This window comes from Carlito syrichta, unplaced genomic scaffold, assembly GCF_000164805.1.
Source record: "Carlito syrichta isolate Samal-C Ts95f unplaced genomic scaffold, Tarsius_syrichta-2.0.1 Scaffold314869, whole genome shotgun sequence".
NCBI lineage: Eukaryota > Metazoa > Chordata > Mammalia > Primates > Tarsiidae > Carlito > Carlito syrichta.
In genome coordinates this window covers 28,489-36,981 of record NW_007258965.1, presented here as the reverse complement: position 1 = coordinate 36,981, position 8,493 = coordinate 28,489, and the positions used below count along the sequence as shown (strand labels likewise).

Below are 8,493 nucleotides of genomic sequence, written 5' to 3'. Positions count from 1 at the left end.
TGGCTGCACTTCCACCTGCCCCTGGCACCACCACCCCCCCCCCCCCCCCCGCCGAGACCCTGCTGGCTCCCAGACCATCACCATCCACACCGTCTTATTCACGAAGTGCCCAACGTTCATGTGTTGGCTTGAGTACGACCAGAACATCTGTAAGCCCTGCTCCCCTCCTGACTCCAGGGACTCATGTCTCTGCTTTCTCCCAGGGTCCCTTTCACCTGTCTCAGAATGGTGTCTTTCTTCCCTGAGGGGATCTCCACAGGTCCTATATGGACCTTACTGGCCCAGGATGGTCCTTGCAGCCCCAGGGAGAAGCTCACTGTCCCGGATGGTCCTCACAGACACTGGATGATCCTCCCTGCCCTGGGATGGTGCTCACTGTCCTAGGATGGTCCTCACTGCCCTAGGAAGAACCACATTCTCACAGCCCCAGGAAGATCCACATTGCCCCAGATGGTCCTTGTGGCCTTAGGATGATCCTCCTTGACCTGGGATGGTCCTCATTGTCCTAGGATGGACCTTGTGGTCTTAGGACGATCCTCACAGGCCCAGGGAGATCTTTGCTGTCCTTGGTTGTTCTCATGGCCCTGGGATGGTCCTCACTGCTTCAGGATGATCCTCCCTGCCCTAGGATTGGTCCTCACTGTCCTAGGATGGTTCTCACAGACACAGGAAGATCGCCACAGCCCTAGAACCATCCTCATTGCCCTACAACAGTCCTTATAGCCCCAAGAAGACTGTTACTACCCCGATGGTCCTCATGGACCTGGGATAGTCCTCATTGCCTTAGAATGGCCCTTGCTTTCTGGGGATGTTCCTCCCTGCACACCCTGCCTCTCACTGCCCAAGAAGTATATCCTCAGTGCTGTAAGTATCAGACTCCATATCCCTTCTCTAGAGTCCCCTTTACATTTTCTTAAAATGAGAATAAGAGATCTGAAATGGGGGGGGTGGTTGGAGAATGCTCCCATGCTAACTGGTAACCCTTTCCCCATACCAGGGCATCTTGGTGTCCCTGATTCTCTCCCTCCCCTAGACTTGCTGGACCTAGCCTGGGGCTTCCTCTTCATCTCCAACCTCTTAAGCGTCTGCCTTTGCATAGCCCTAGTCTGCACCACCTTCTTTACCAGCTCCAATCTGCCCATGATGGACTTCTCCATCTGCATTACCAGCATCCTGACAGGCATGGCACCAAGATCCTTCCCCCAGGATCCAAGGCGAGAAGTAGCTCCCCCAGCACCAGTCACAAAGTCCAACCCCATCCCTGCCACTCCAGGCCCATCCCTGTCCTCAACTCCATCCCCAGTCCCAACCCCAATTCCTTGCAAATCTCCAACCCATTCCAGTGAAAAAGAGCAACTTCCAGCCCAGCTTCAACTTCAGCTTCCATCCCCATCCCCAATAAATTTCAAACTCACCCGCACACCTTTCCCTCATGCCCATCCCTATCCCTACCCCCATCCTAATTCGTTTGTGTGTGTGTGTGTGTGTGTGTGTGTGTGTGTGTGTGTGTGTCGGGGTCTCACTCTGTCACCCAGGCTGGAATGACATAGCATGATCACGGCTCACCGCAACCTCAACTTCCTGGGTTCAGGCGATGCTTCCGTCTCAGCCTCTCTAGAAGCTGGGACTACAGGCGTGTGCCACCGTGCCCAGCGAATTCTTTTTTTATGTTTGTAGAGACAAGGTTTCACCATGTTGCCCAGGTCGGTTTCAAACTCCAGGGCTCAAGCAAGTCTCACGTCTCGGCCTCCCCAAATGCTGTAATTGCAGGCGTGAGCCACCACACCTGGCCGCCAATTCTATCTTTTTTCCAATATCCAAACCATCCCCAACCTGTTCGCACATCTCCACACCCAGCTTAACCCCATGCCTAACCATCATCAACATATGTTTTCAATTCAGCTCAAGCCTGTCACCTGCAGACTCCAACCTCAAACTCAACCCAACCCGTTCCCAACTCTGTCCTTACCCATATCCAAACCATCCCAACCCCAACCATAGCCCTCCCCCGTCCTCAACATCAGCCTCCACCTCCTTCTCGACCCTCATCATGCAAACTTCAACCTCTGCCCAGCACCCATCCCACCTCCCATTCCAACCTCATCTCACCACCACAAGCTCTGTGATTTTGTTCAAGCAGCTCCTTTCCGAACCACAGTTTTGTCATCTCTAGGAAGGGGACACCATTTCCTACCACGTGGAGATGTAGTAAGTTTTGAACTAGAAAATGTCAGTACACTAGTCGGGCATGGTGGCACATGCCTATAGCCCCAGCTAGTTGGAAGGTTGAGGCGGAAGGATCGCCTGACCCCAGCAGGTTGAGGCTGCCGTGGCCATAAGTGTGCCACTGCACTCCAGCCTGGGCAACATGGCGAGACCCCATCTCTACAATAAATAAATAAACAAATGAGCCAGTCATGATGGAGTGTGCCTGCGGTTCCAGCTACCTTGAAGGCTGTGGTGGAAGGATCGCCTGAGCCCAGCAGGTCGAGGCTGGGGTGGCCGTGAGCCTGCCACTACACTCCAGCCTGGGCGACAGAGTGAGATACCAACACAAAAACAAAATGTTAGTACTTGATGGTGGCTGTTTAACTTTGTACAGGTCCTTACCACGATAATCCTCCCACCCCTACCCAAAGAACTCGAATCCATATTAGGATTAGAATAGTTTCGTTTTCCACTTGTATGCCAAATCATACTTTAAGAGGGGATTTTAATTTAGAAATGAGGGCTATCGTGTTCCTGTCCCTGTAGTAACTGACCACAGCTCTCAGTTGCATCAGGAAAACTGTCTTGGAAAGTGACATTAAGGCCCAAAATGGAGAGCACTCAACTACCTTTTTCCTTGCCAATAACTAGTACTTGTCCAGTTTGTCTAGTAGTGCATCCTAACTGTTTAAATGTAAGGTGTAAAGTGGAGAAAACACCTTGGTTTTAAACCACCTAAAACAGGATATTTTTCTATAAGAAAATCATTAGTCTATTCCCCCTTTTAATTAAACAGAGAACAACTCACTTCTGAAATTATTTTTCAATAACACAAGATAGCATTATCCAGTATGCCACAACCTGGAAAAAAAAAAAAACAACACCCAAGTCTTTTGTTTTCCACTAATTATCTTTAAGTCATGTCATTTCAAAATACTAGAAATGAGGCCAGGCATGGTGGCTCACACCTAGAATCCTAATACTCTGGGAGGCTGAGGTGAGAGGATCGCTTGAGCCCAGTTTGAGACCAGCCTGGGCAACATAGCAAGACCTTATCTCTACAAAAAACAAACAAACAAAAATGGCCGGGTGTGGTGGTTGTGCCTGTAATCTCAGCCTCCTGAGTAGCTGGGTGAAGGATGGCCTGAGCCCAGGATGAGGCTGCAGCGAGCTGTGATCCTGCCACTGCACTCCAGCCTGGGCAACAGAGTGAAACACTTCACCTTCAAAAAATACATAAATTGTATATAAATAGATGTGTGTGTGTGTGTGTGTGTGTGTGTGTGCGCGCGCGCGCACGCGCATGTACATCCAAAATGACCCAAGTTTTTTGTCCATTGCTTCAGAAGCCCCAAATTAAAGGCCAAAAATAATGATCATACTCAATCCTTGAGGGCTTCCTCAGTCCTTGAGGGCTCACTGAGGCCAGGAAATGTGCTGATCTCAGTAACTCCTCGTGACGGCCCAAAGAGATGGGCCCTATGATGATACCCACTCTACAGACAAGGAAACTGAGGCTCAGAGTGATGGAATGGCTGCCCTAAGGTGAAAGGCGGAAGCAGGAAAGAGTCCTGCTGTTGGCCTCAACACCCGTGGTTACAGACACTATCACTGCCTGGTCGAAGAACAAGGCCTGCACACCCAGAGTCCCCTAGCATGACGTTGTCAGGAGCCCATTGTGAGCAGAGATACAGGGGCTGTGAGGGTAAAGAAAGTGGAGAAATAATGGGCAGGGGCCGGGCAGCCACATGACTCTGGGCAGGGGTGCTCCTCCACCTGATCCCCAGCACCCTAACACCTGTGTTTGTATAGGGACCAGCATCACCCTGGGCATCCTGTTCTACCTGCTGCAGGCCCAAAATTTCCTGCAGGAAGGCATGACCTACCAGTTGGGGGTCAGCTTCTACCTGGCGTGGACCGGCATCTTCCTCTTCCTGATGATTGGTCTGGGCAAGGATGGGGTTGGCTGTGGGCATGGGTTGAGGTGCAGACAGGTTTCGTGTGGGATGGAGCTGGGGATGGGGACGGGGTTGTGGATAGGGCTAGGAGGGATATGACTGAGGTGGGAGACAGGGTTGGGGTGCACATGGGGCTGGATGGGGGGTGGTTGAGTTTGAGTTTGGAAATGAGTTGGGGACAGTGCAGGGGATGGAGATGAGAGGGTTTAGGGGTGGGTTTGGGGATAGGTTAGGGAATTGGATGGAATTGGGGAAGAGCTTAAGAATAGGTGTGGGGGCTGGGCACAGTGATTCACACCTGTAATCCCAACACTCTGGGAGGCCGAGGTGGGAGGATCGCTTGAGTCCAGGAGTTCGAGACCAGCCTGGGCAACGTAGCAAGACCTCATCTCTATAAAAAATAAAAATAATTAACCAGGCATGGTGGCATGTGCTTCTAGTCCGTTACTCAGGGGGCTGAGGCTGCAGTGAACTGTGATCATGGCACGGCACTCCAGCCTGGGTGACAGAGTGAGAGCCCAACTCAGGAAAAAAAAAAAATAGGTGTAGGTAGTTGGACTTGGGTCAGGACTGGGATTGGGGTGGCCTGGCTACCTCTGTGTCTCACCTCTCTGCCCTCCTCCTCTCCCCAGGCTGCCTGTCCAATCTGAATTACATGAACTTCCGGTACATCCTGCCATGCCAGGCCTTCTGGACATAGGCCATGAACTCCACCGCCTGCTTCTACAGCTCTGTGTCACCTGCCTGCCATCCCTGCTCTGTAGCCACCCTCCCCCCCACCAAGGGTTTTGTCCTCGGTCAATCGCTTTTGAGTCCCTTCAACCTACATTAATAATCTGTATTTTAAAACACTCTGCAATTTCTGCCCAGAATATTCTTTAACCCAGCTCAATACCTTGGAAACATTCTGTGGAACTGCCATGGATCTCTGGGCCATCCTGGGGCCCTCTGGGGTAGAGTTGTAGAGAAGGGCACCAGGATTCAGAAGCAAGGGACTCAAGGCACAGGTCAGTGAAGAGGCTGGGCCAACGGCCGCTGGCATACAGATGGCGCTCAACCAATGCTGATTTCCCCAAGTCCTTTGGGCTTCATCTGTTGCTCATGCAGTCCTTAATAGCCTACCCCTCTTGGGGCAAATTCCTTCTGCACCCAGTTCAGCCCCTGCCGGTACCTGGAACTCCTACCACCACTCCATCTCTCTTTTCCCCAAAGTCCCCCAACACAAGGTCGTTCCGGGGGGCAGCCCTTGGAGGATGATTTGGGGCTAACAGAGACTCATTTGCTGAACAGGGAAGGGTTGACCCCAAACCCGAAGTCACGCCATTGCCCTCCAGGGCCTTGGACCTGGGCTCCCACCTATCTCCCTCTCACACAGTGGTTGAGCTGCCAGGTGTTGAGGCTCGGTTCGGTGATCCAAGGCAAGTTGTTGAACCTATCTGGGTTTGTTTCCTCATCTGTAAAACAGGGATACTAATAAGACTTTTTTTTTTTTTTTGAGTGGGAATCTCAATCTGTCACCCAGGCTGAGTGCAATGGCACACTCATGGCCACCACAGCCTCGACCTGCTGGGTTCAGGGGATCCTTCCGCCTCAGCCTTCCAAGCAGCTGAGGATATAGGCACATGCCAACACACACAGCTAATTTTTTTTTTTTTTTTTAGAGACAAGGTCTTGCTATGTTGCCTAGGCTGGTCTCAAACTCCTGGACTCAAGCAAGCTTCCCACCTCACCCTCCCAAAACACTGAGATTACAGGTGTGAGCCACTGTGCCTGGGCAATGTGTTCATTTGGGCAATGTGTTCATTTGAAGCATATATGGAGTTTCGACCATGTACCCAGGCACTGGATCTACAGCGAGGAGGCAAAAAATATGTCCATAAGCAAATCGTTAGAGAATATGTTAGGGTTATGTGCTATAAAGAAAAAAATAGAGGGTAAAGGAGATGGGACTGGAAATGAAGGGGCCTGGATATCATATAAAACAGAGGTGCCGGGCTCGGTGGCTCAGCCTGTAATCCCACGCCTTGTGAGGCTGAGGTGAGTGGATTGCCTGAGCCCGTGGGTTCAAGACCCGCCTGGGCAGGCGAGACCTCATCTCTACAATAAATCAAAAAATCAGCCGGGCGTGGTAGCACATGCCTATAATTCCGGCTACTTGGAAGGCTGAGGCGGAAGGATCACCGGAGCCTAGCAAGTCGAGGCTGCGGTGGCCGGGAGCGGCCACTGCACTCCAGTCTGGGCAACAGAGTGAGACTCCAACTCAAAACAAAAACAAAAACAAAAACAAAAAAAAACAAAAACAGAGGCAGGGTGACTGGTGTGGTGGCTCATACCTATAATCCCAGCACTTTGGGAGGCCGAGATGGGAGGATAGCTTGAGGTCAAGAGTTCAAGACCAGCCTGGACAACATAGAGAGACTTCCCCTCTACAAAAAAATCAAAAAATTAGCTAGTGTGGTGGTGCACACCTATAGTTCCAGATACTTGGGAGGCTGAGGCAGAAAGATCAATTGAGCCTAAGAGGTCGAGGCTGCGGTAAGCCATGGTCATGCTACTGCACTTCAGCATGGACAACAGAGTGAGACCCCTTCTTTAAAAAAAAAAAAAAGAGGCAAGGGGGTGGGGGGACTCCATGCCAAATGACATCTGAGTGGAGACATGAGTGAGGATGACGACCATGTGAATGGGGAAGAGGTTCAGGCAGAGGACAGCAAGTACAAAGGTCCTGAAGTAGAAAGGTACCTGGCAGGTCCCAGGAACACCAGGGAGGCCAAGGGAGAGAGAGATAAGAGGGAACAGTGGGTCACCAGAAGCCTCCGGGGACATGAGGACTTGGCTTTTATTCTGGAGTGAGGCCATAACCAGTGACAGAAACGTCTCTCATCTCCTTAAGAGAGGAGTTCAGGTCTCTTCATACTTCTTCAGATCCCAAGGCTCACAGGTGTCTCCTCACTGGAAGGAAGAAAACACCCAAATGACCAGTGACCAGGAGGACCTGCTGAGCAATGTGTTCCAGTCACACAAAGGAATCCCTTGCTACTGTTGAATGAATGAGATACTTCTGTATATGCTGGTATGGGACTACTTATGGGACAAGGTAGAGTGAAAAAAGCATTTTACCCATAATGGTATGTGTGTATAAAGTAAAAAAGTCCACACCAAATTGCTAATGGTGGCAACTGAGGCAAATTACTCAGTGCAGGTTACACAAAGACAAGTTTCTCACAGGCAGTTTAAATTAAAGTAGGGTAAGCATTCAGACATCTTTCTTATGGGTGCACGTCCCTCACCCAACCAACCAGGCACTGCAGACCTGACCACCTTGAGGGTTGGAATGTGCTTCTATCAGTGAAGGAAATAACAGAAACAACAGGGAGTTACCCAAAACACAGATATGATCTTCTAAAAAAGCCCAAATCCCGTGAGGCCATAACTTTCATTATTAAAAAGGCCCTTGTAACCTTAGTAAGTGGAGAGATGGTCATCAGAACTGTGACCAAACACCTGCAGCCCACCCCTCTTAGCTCCTGGTTGTAAAAGTCTATAAAGCTTCTTGTCAAGGGCAAGCTCGAGCCCTCTCTTAAGGGATTCATGCTCACTCTTGAGCATGTCTCATTCTCCCAAACAAATTCTATCTTAAATTATACATGGGACTTAACTCTGAAATTATTTTCTGCAGTGAAGTCAAAGAACTCAGGAGCAACACACCGCGCCCAGCATAGGCAGCCTCTGGGGAGTGGGTTTGGACTCCAGAAGTTTAACTTTTTTATCCTTAAAAACAATTTTCTGCAATCACCTCAGCTGAAAGACATTCCTGAGGCCTTCAATACTACCAAGAATCCAAGCCCCCAAGTCTTAGACCATCAAACCGGGGATGAGCCCCCAAACCAGACCTCCCTTCGGCCCCAGCAGTCCCCAATCCCAACCTCTCTTCTCCCAAACACTGGAATCCTGATCCCAGCATCTCCTCCTGCCCCGACCCGGGAATCCTGCCCGCCGCCCCCCCCCCGGGTGCCCGGCGCCTGCTTCTCGCAGACCTAGGAGTCCGGGACCCCAGCCCCATCCCCACTCGGGATGGACCAGAGCCAAGCCCCCCTTCCCCGACTCGGGAAACCAGACCTCAGACCCTCTCCCCCACCCAGGGGCCCTGGGGCCCGGGACTCCAGCACCTCTCCCCTTGGAAGTCCAGGAAGTCCCTCTTCGCCCCCACCCCAACCCGGGAGTCCAGGACCCCAGTCCCCCACAGTCCCGGGAGTCCAGACCCCAGTTCCTTCCTCCCCTCACGAACCCGGGAGTCCTGGCCCCCAGCCTCCTCCGTACCAAGCCC

The 8,493-nt window shown here is 51.4% G+C and overlaps 1 long non-coding RNA gene across 1 annotated transcript in view; it reads right to left on the bottom strand.

The window, feature by feature from the left end:
* Window positions 1–6,987: 6,987 nt before the first annotated feature.
* The window catches only part of LOC103274721, a 1,876-nt gene continuing 370 nt past the window's right edge, over window positions 6,988–8,493 (bottom strand). The window contains exon 2 of the long non-coding RNA XR_505271.1: window positions 6,988–7,118. This is a non-coding gene — a long non-coding RNA (uncharacterized LOC103274721). The remainder of the gene's footprint in view (window positions 7,119–8,493) is intronic.